The following is an 8597-nucleotide window of genomic DNA, read 5'->3' on the forward strand; positions in this document are numbered from 1 at the left end:
TGGACTTGAATTATCTAAGGAACCTGTTTACAGAGCAGCAACCATCTTTCCGTCACATCAGAAGGCCCCGGGTTCTGGCTCCTTATCTTCACCAGTTCTTACTTTTGTGTTTGCCTGCTGGTTGATGGAGTTGACGTCTTTTCCAGCGCCTGTTGGCTATGTGTGTCTAGGAAGTTTAATTTCCCAGGGTTCTGTTTCACTTGTACTGTGGGCTCTGCCAGTGCTTGGTGGCTACTCTGCAATGACAGCCTGCATCCTCAGCCGCCTACATCCCACATCCAGCCCGCACCCAGCCCATCCTGAAGCGTCACACCCGTGTAAGGATGTAAAGCCTCCACCCTGGCCTGCTTGGTGTTAGCATGTTCACTGCTGTGTCTGGTCTATTAATACTTTGTCACTCGTCTTCTAGAAGATTCGAGAGAAGTGGATCTGGCAGTTTAAAATCCTCATTAACAAGAGAGCAGGGTTACTAGGGTGTTCCCCAGAATGTTCAGGAAGACGAGGAAGGGACCTTCTTCCCCTCTGGCTACTGTCTGGCTTACTGAACCTTTTAGAATTGTTTGTGTTTCTTTTTGTTTCCCACTGCTAGGAATGAACCAAGGGCCTCCGTGCCTGCTAGGCCCCACCACTGAGCTACACTCTCAAGCCCTTGGGGGTGTGGAGATAGAGGTCTGAGAGCTGTTTCTCAACCTGGTTTAGCAAGAGGACTGAGTCCGGTTGCCTGAGTCTTAACAGCCTAGGATGTTTTGTTGAACATCTGGCCAATCTGGGGTTTTCTTTCTTTTTCAACCATCCCACCTTGCTATCACCCGGCACTTGGTGGGGCTTGAGGTTGGTGGACATTCTGTAACCCAGACAAGCTTCAAAAAACTTCAGGGGACTTGTTTTAATCCTGGAGCCCCTCACTGTGGGAATACACTGGTGAGCCAGCAAGCCCTGGTCCTCTAGTGCCACCTGGTGGCTTTCTGAGGAGCCACAATGCCCTGGATGCAAATGCATAGGCTCTCTGAATTCAGGGCTGCTTTTCAGAAAGGACCAAATTTATTTGTAAGCACACGGTATACTCTGAAACCAAGAGACCCCAGGGACTCTTGAGAGCTCCTGCCACTTTCACCACCCACCTGGCTCCCTTTTTTCTGTGTCAGGGTCTTGATACATAGACTGCCTTCAAACCCTAGATCCTCCCACCCTGGCTTTCCTGTATCAGGCTTGGTAGCTGCACTTCCATACACAATTTGGATAAGGACCACATTGGAGAGCGCTCCCCTAGGAGGATGGGGTGAGGAGGCTGAGAGCACAGGTGTAGTCTGGGACATGGCGTGTTGAGGCGCTGTAGCGGAAGAGTCTTCAAGGAGACTTTCAAGCAGGTGTGGCTGGAGCCTATTGTCCTAGCAGTTGGGCTATATAAGATGCTGGGGCTGGGCAGGGAGGGAGAGATGCAGGCAGAAGTTTGGATGGTCAGGTTGCTGCTTTCCTTGTGCCATGTGGGTGCCCCTTTCCCTCTGTACTTCTGTGGGATTCTTGCACGTGGCCTCCAGAAAGCAGAGCCTACTGACTGGCAAGGAAGAGATGTTCCCCTTCTCCTGCAAGCTTGAAAAAGCAGTGCTCCTGAGAGCATCTTGAAGCTGGTTCCAAGGGCCTGGTGTGATGAAGACTTACGTGGCAGTAGCTGGCTGGCAACCCAGCTTCCCCTAAGCTTCAAATGAGCTCTTGCATGGAGAGGCCCCATCCTGTTTTCAGTCTGCTTGAAATGGTGTGTGAAAGAAGGGAGTCACATAAGCCACCTGGGTTTCTGTGCAAACCATGTCCTCCTTCTTGTTGGTCTGTTTTTTAAGTGCTTTGGGGTAGAAGATGTAGCTCAGTGGGATGCTTGCCTCCCATGCACGGAATCCTGGGTTTAGTCACCAGTGCAGCATCAACATGGGCGGTTTCATAATCCCTGCTCTTGAGGAGGAGGGGGAGGCAAGAGAGGCATAGAGATACCCGGCGATACATAGTGACTTTGAGGCCAGCCCGAGACCCCATCTTCATCAAAAGAAAACACCCACTTAAATTGTTTTTAGAAACAAAGGTATACATTGCTGCTTTGGCAGAGCTCACATTTTCTCTTGAGAAGCTGGACTGGAGTCTCACATGCCTACATTTCTAGCTCTTGACTGGATGAGACAGGAGGATCACAAATACCAGGCCATTCTGGGCTACTTATTAGCAAGGCCCTGTCTTAAAGAAACAACTAAAATAAGTATTTAAAAATAGAACATTCTGGGAACTCATATCTCATTTTACCTTAGCTTTGGTCTTTGAGAAAGTCTGACCCCACCCCACCCCCACCCCCACCTCTCCCACCCAGTGCTCAGATCATAGGTGTATGCCACCATACCCGGTTTATGTCTTGTTTTAAAGGTATACTTTATGTGCATATACCTTCGTGCACCACATACGAGCAGGAGCCAGCAGAGACTAGAAGAGGAGGCCTGATCCCCCAGAACTGGAGTGATGGTGAGCCCCATGCATGTGGTGGGAGCCAGTCTTTGGTTTTCTGCAAGAGCAGCCAGCACTTGCTCCAGGCCCTTAGGTCTCATTTTAAGTGAATATATTCTGGCTAGGAGTGGTGGCACATGCATATAATCACAGTACTCAGAGGGCCGAGACACTGGGCTACAGAGCAACTTCCTGCCTTAAAAAACAAAGCAAGAGAATCCATGTTTTAGGGATCAAGTATGGTCATCTCAGGAATGTAGCCCTTGGCCCAGATGTGTAAGACCTGGAGTTCTATTCCCAGCTTCACAACAAAGGAACCTGCACGTATTCTGTGTGCTTGAACTGGAAGTCATGTGTTGTGACAAACTAACCCAAATAAGGGCACAATCCATAAATCAGAAGTTGGCACGCAGAAGCCAGGCAGCCCAATTACATAACTGGCGGCTTACACAGAAGGGCTCATTTTAAATGACTTAAAGTAGATCACTTTATTTTTAAGTGACTTTCACAGTTGTTGAGGAAAAAAATAGTTGAGTGTGTATCTTTAGTGGGATGTGTTCTAAAACAGAAAGAAGTGGTAAAGGAATCTTTTCATAATTATGTTAATAATAGCACAATATGGTTATTCTGAGGATCAATATACGTCTATATTCAAATAAATATTCTAATCTTAGGAGCCAAACATTTTAGTGTGACAAGATGTAAAAATATAAAACAAAGAAAATTCGGTTACTCAAAATTAGAATTGCAGATACCAATACGAACACATGATGTATCTTCTCTTTCAGAAATACTCGTCTGGGGCTGGGAAGATGGCTCAGTAGATAAAGGCACTATCTGGGAAGTCGAGCAACCTGAGCTCAAGCCCTCCAATCCACATGAGGTGGGGTGGGAGCTCCACACACCAGCCGTGATGAACACGCTTATGCACATACACAATGATGATCACATTTGAAGACAAAAGCTAGTTTCCAGCTGGATAATGTGGCACACACTTGAAATTCCAGCGCTTGGAAGGTCCAAACTGGAGGATCAGGAGTTTGAGGTCACCCTAGGCTGCATAACTAGTCTGAGGCCAGCCTGGGATGCAGATTCCTAAGGCTTACAGTGTTGCTGTTTTCAGTTCGTGGTCTGGAGTAAAGGCATACATTGCAGCGTGGTGGTTGGTGTAGGGAGGCAGAGGCATCACCAGATGCCCAGGGAAAGAAGGTGGGAGAGGGGTAGCTGTGGCTTCTCATCACCTTCAAGGACACACTCCCAATGACCTTTGTCCTCGCAGAAGGCCCCACCTCTTAAAAGTTTGACCACCTCCCAGTAACATGAAGCTGGGGATGACAGATTTTGCGTATCCTTTGGGGACATCCAAGATCCACATTGAAGAAGCACCCCACTAATACACACCCCAAAGCCTTGTGAGTCTTCATCCATGTTGGGCCAGGTTTGACTCAGTTGTTCTTGCACCTGTTTAGAATGTGCTCATGTGTTTGGTACATGTATGTACATGTGTTTGCCTGTGTATTTGCATGCATGTTGAGTCTAGAGGTTGACACTTATCTCCCAAGCTAGAATCACTGATCTTTGAGCTGACCAGCTTGGCTAGTCCAGTTAGCGGCTTGCTCTGGGAATCCCTGTCTTGTCCTTGACCGCTGGAATTGCAGGTGGGTCACCACACTTGCCCAGCCTTTTTATGTGGGCTCTGGGGATCCATACTCTGGTCCTCGAGCTTGCTTGACAAGCACTGTGTACAATGAGCCATTTCCTCAGTTTAATTTTGATTGATTGTTAACTTGATGGGATTTATAATCGCCATGGTAACAAGCCTCTGGGTGTGTCTGTGAGGGATTATCTAGATTAGGTGAGATGGGAAGCACCTAGGAACCGTGTAAAAATTGTTCTTGTGTGATTCAAATGCTGATTTATCTGCCCTTAGATCTTGTTTCAATCCAGATACAGCACTGTAATGCTTAGGTCAAGAACCTCCTCTCACCCGGCATGGTGGCGCACGCCTTTAATCCCAGCACTTGGGAGGCAGAGGCAGGCGGATTTCTGAGTTCAAGGCCAGCCCGGTCTACAGAGTGAGTTCCAGGACAGCCAGGGCTACACAGGGAAACCCTGTCTCGGAAAACCAAAAATAAAATAAAATAAAATAAAATAAAAATAAAAAGAACCTCCTCTCTGAAATTTGTGGAAACAATTCTTACCATTTATTCTCTGCCTTGTCAATAAATGCTGGTCATCCAATGGTTGGGGGGGGGGAGAGGCAGAGAGAGAGACAGACAGAGAGACAGAGAGACAGAGAGAGAGAGCCAGACAGAGAGATTGATTGATTCAGATCTCCAAGAGGAGAGGGTCTGAGAAGACACCATAAGAAAAACAACATCTGAAAAAAGCCAAAAAAAAAAAAAAAAAAAAAACCCAAAAAGCCAGATCAATAATCACATAGAAGTATCATGGACTGGGACTGGGAAGTAGACAGATTAGCCAAAAGGATTCATATAGCCATTTAGCTACCCAGCTATTGGGGCTCAGCTTGAAATACATCTTGGTTCCTCTGTATGGTTATTGGGGGCTAGCAAAGGTAAAGAAATATAGTGCTGGATTAATTTACTGCCTACACTTATATTAAAAATAACTCATCTTACAAAGCCCATCTGAAATGTGGGAGGCACCAGTCCACGGGGGAGGGGGTCTTGGCAAGCAAACCTTCCTCACTCTGCTTCCTGTCTGTGGTCACAATGTGACCAGCCGTCTCAGGCTCCTACCATGATGGACTGTTACCCCTGGAACCGTAAGCCAAACGCAGGCTTCCTTAAGTTGCTTTAGTTGGGTATTTATTTTGTCCTAGGAATGAGAGGTCTATTGCAGCACACGGGGCCCTGTATTCCACAGCCCGCACTGGCATGACAAAGAATCCAGGTGCCTGAGCTCCTTCGATGGACTAAGGGATCGGGCTTTTTTCTTTCCTTTATTCCATCTGCTGTTGCTGTGTGCTATTTTATTGCCTGTGTATAGCATCACTTACTTATCCAGATGGCATTTGCCTTGGTGTGGGATTGTGGTGGGGCTCCAACGTCTTCTCAGAGGACTAGCCAGTCGGACCAACAGTCTTTATTGAGCGATCTGTCTTCTCTGCACTGTTTAAACTCTGCTCGCATTGTGTATAAAGGATTTGTGTTCTTGGGTCCATTTTCAGACTCACTTGTCTGTTCCATTCATCTCTTTAATTCTGAATCACCAAGAGTAACAAACACATTCATCAGAGTCACTCTCTATCCATGGTGGCATGAGCCTGTATGCCCAGGAGTGGAAGCTGAGGCAGGAGGATCAGGAACTCAAGACCAGCCACAGCTACACTGAGAAACCCTATCTTAAACAAACAAAATATTTTCCCCAGATCATTCGGTGGCTCTCGATTTCTAATTCTTCTTCCTTCCCATCCCCCTTTCCCTATTCCCGTCTCTCTAGCCTCAATGTTGTTTTTAGTTTTCTCCCATGATTACTTGTGTGCATGCTTGTGTGTGTGTGTGTGTGTGTGTGTGTGTGTGCATGCACACACACATGTACACCTGTGTATACAGATGCATATGTGTATATGTGCATGTGGAGACCAGAGATTGATATTAGATGTCTTCCTTGATTACTCTCTGCCTTATATATGTGTGTTTGTGTGTATGTGTGTATATGTGTGTGTGTGTGTGTGTGTGTGTATGTATGTGTGTGTGAGTGTGTGTATTTATGTCCTTAGTGTGCAGGTGTGTATACACTTGCACTAGCCTGTAAAGGCAGGTGTGGAGGACAGAGGGTAACCTTGTGATTATCTTCCTCAATTGATTTCTTCCTTGTTTTTGTGACAGAGACTCTTGGTGAACCTGGAGCTGGCAGATTGTCTAGACTAGCTGGCCACTAGGCTCCAGGGACCTACTCACCTGTCCTCCCAGGGCTGGGATCACAGGCATGTGCTGCCATGCCTGACTACTTGTGGGGGCTGAGGAGCCCAACTCAGGACTGTATGCCTGTGCAGCAAGCCCTTTCCTGACAGAGCCGTTTTCCTGGCCCTTATTTAATTTTTACTATTGGTTTTCTCTCTGTGATGTGTTTGGAATTAATTTGTCAGGTTCCAAAATAATCCTGCTGGTATACTTATTTGCATCCTATTATTGATTCAGAGAGAGACAGTATCTTTCCTTTATTGGGTCCTCTGTCCCTTAGCAAGATGTGCCCATTCTTTGCAGCCAGGCCTTCATCTCACATAACAGATTTTAGTGGGATTATTTGCAAGGTCCCCACCCAGTTTTCCTGAAGCCTCTCACTTGTGTAAGCACTTGAATTGTATCCCATCATGCTTCACTTCATTCTACCTCTGGCTGTCATTTGAATAAATGTTTCCAATTTTACTCTATTATAAATAGTGCTGAAAAAAAATGCCCCTGCACAAATTGCATTTGGGTGTGTGGCTGGGAATGTTGTTACTACGAATGGAATTGCTAGACCAAAAAGTTTGAATAGTGAAGTCAGGTGTGGTGGTTCATACCTGTATTTCAGCACTCTATAGGCTGATGCAGGGTGGATCACAGGTTTGAGGCTAGCCTGGGCTACATAGTGAGACCCTGATTCAAAGAAAGGAAGGAAGGAAGCAAGGAAGCAAGCCAGCCAGGGGTGGCAGATAGTTGTCAGTCTCAACACTTGGGAGGCTGAGGCAGGAGGATTACAAACTCATGGCCAGCTTGGGAAACTGAGTTTAAGACCAGTCTGGACTATCTATAGAAACCTATCTCCTTGCCCTCCAAAACCAACCAACCAACCAACCAACCAAACAAACAAACAAACAAAAACCAAAACCCAAACAAGCAAACAAAACCCACAAACAACAAATCAACCATAGACAAGGGCAATGTGACTATAAAGAAAGAAATCGGCAGATGGAAGAAGAACACGATACTATGAAAACATCAGAGCGAATCTGAGGATAAACTCAGAGACTATACTGGAACAAAGTAATGTGGGTCCCGGGCTTGGTACTCAGGAGGAGCTCACAGCGAGAAATAAAATGACCATAACCCAATTCTCACATTGGTCTTAACTGGGGCATCACTGCTTGTCTGTCTCCTGGCTGGAGGCCATGAGTCACTGACCCAGTGACCACCACGGCTCTGTGGAGGCTTAGCTCCACATCTTTCTCCACTGCACGCCTGGTAGCAAGCCCCTGCATGGCCCATGCCAGGGTAGGATATGGAAGCCCCTGAAGGCTATGGCTGTTTACAGAGTCAACCCAATGAACAAGGAGCAAGCAGAATCAAGCAGAGAGCCCAGGAAGACATCACCAGGCTCTGGATCCAGCCTTGCCTGAATGTGTTCCAGGCAGAATTCTTTGAGAGCTGAGCCACAAACATGATTGTCAGGCCCCAGGAGACAAACAGTCCCTAGGGTCGGCATTGGCCCCTCACATCCTGAATGCTTTTCTAATGGACACTAGCGGCAGTGGGGAGAGTGTTCTAGAAGCTTTGATGAAGAGTGCCTGAGCAGACTGGGCAACAATAAGGGGTCAGTTACCACCTGTTACAGAGCAAACCACTCTTATGAAGTGCCTTAAAGCAAATGATAGGGGTACCCATGTTCTGGATTATAAAGACACACATGTACTCCACATTGTGACAAAGAGGCAACATATACATGCTAATGCTGCACATGGCTACCGGCTTGTTGTTTTGTGTTAATCTCCTCCCAGAATCCCGGAGGCTGTTAGAGGAGTGTGAAGTTGGTACTGGGCAAACACTAGACAGCTTTCCAAGACGTGCCCAAGTCCAGACATCCAGAGAATGAGGGACGAGTGCAGGGATAATGAGAAAGGCACAGATATCACAGGTCTCAGAATCGGAGTCCCCTACCTGCCCAGAGGGGCAAGACTATTACAGAATGGCTAACTACCACCTTCTGCTTCTCTCTGTAGAATGTGTGGCGGGTGGTGAGTTGGAAGACCGTTTTTGAGGATATTGGTCCATGGTCTTTTTCAGACTGGGGGCTCTCTGAGTGGTTCTGAAGATCCAGTTCCTGTCCACTGATCGGCATCCACAACGGACAAGAAACCTTGAGCTCCTATTCTCTGAGTGCATAAGGAT

The sequence above is a fragment of the Mus musculus genome, chromosome 2, assembly GCF_000001635.26.
Source record: "Mus musculus strain C57BL/6J chromosome 2, GRCm38.p6 C57BL/6J".
NCBI classification, from domain to species: Eukaryota; Metazoa; Chordata; class Mammalia; order Rodentia; family Muridae; genus Mus; species Mus musculus.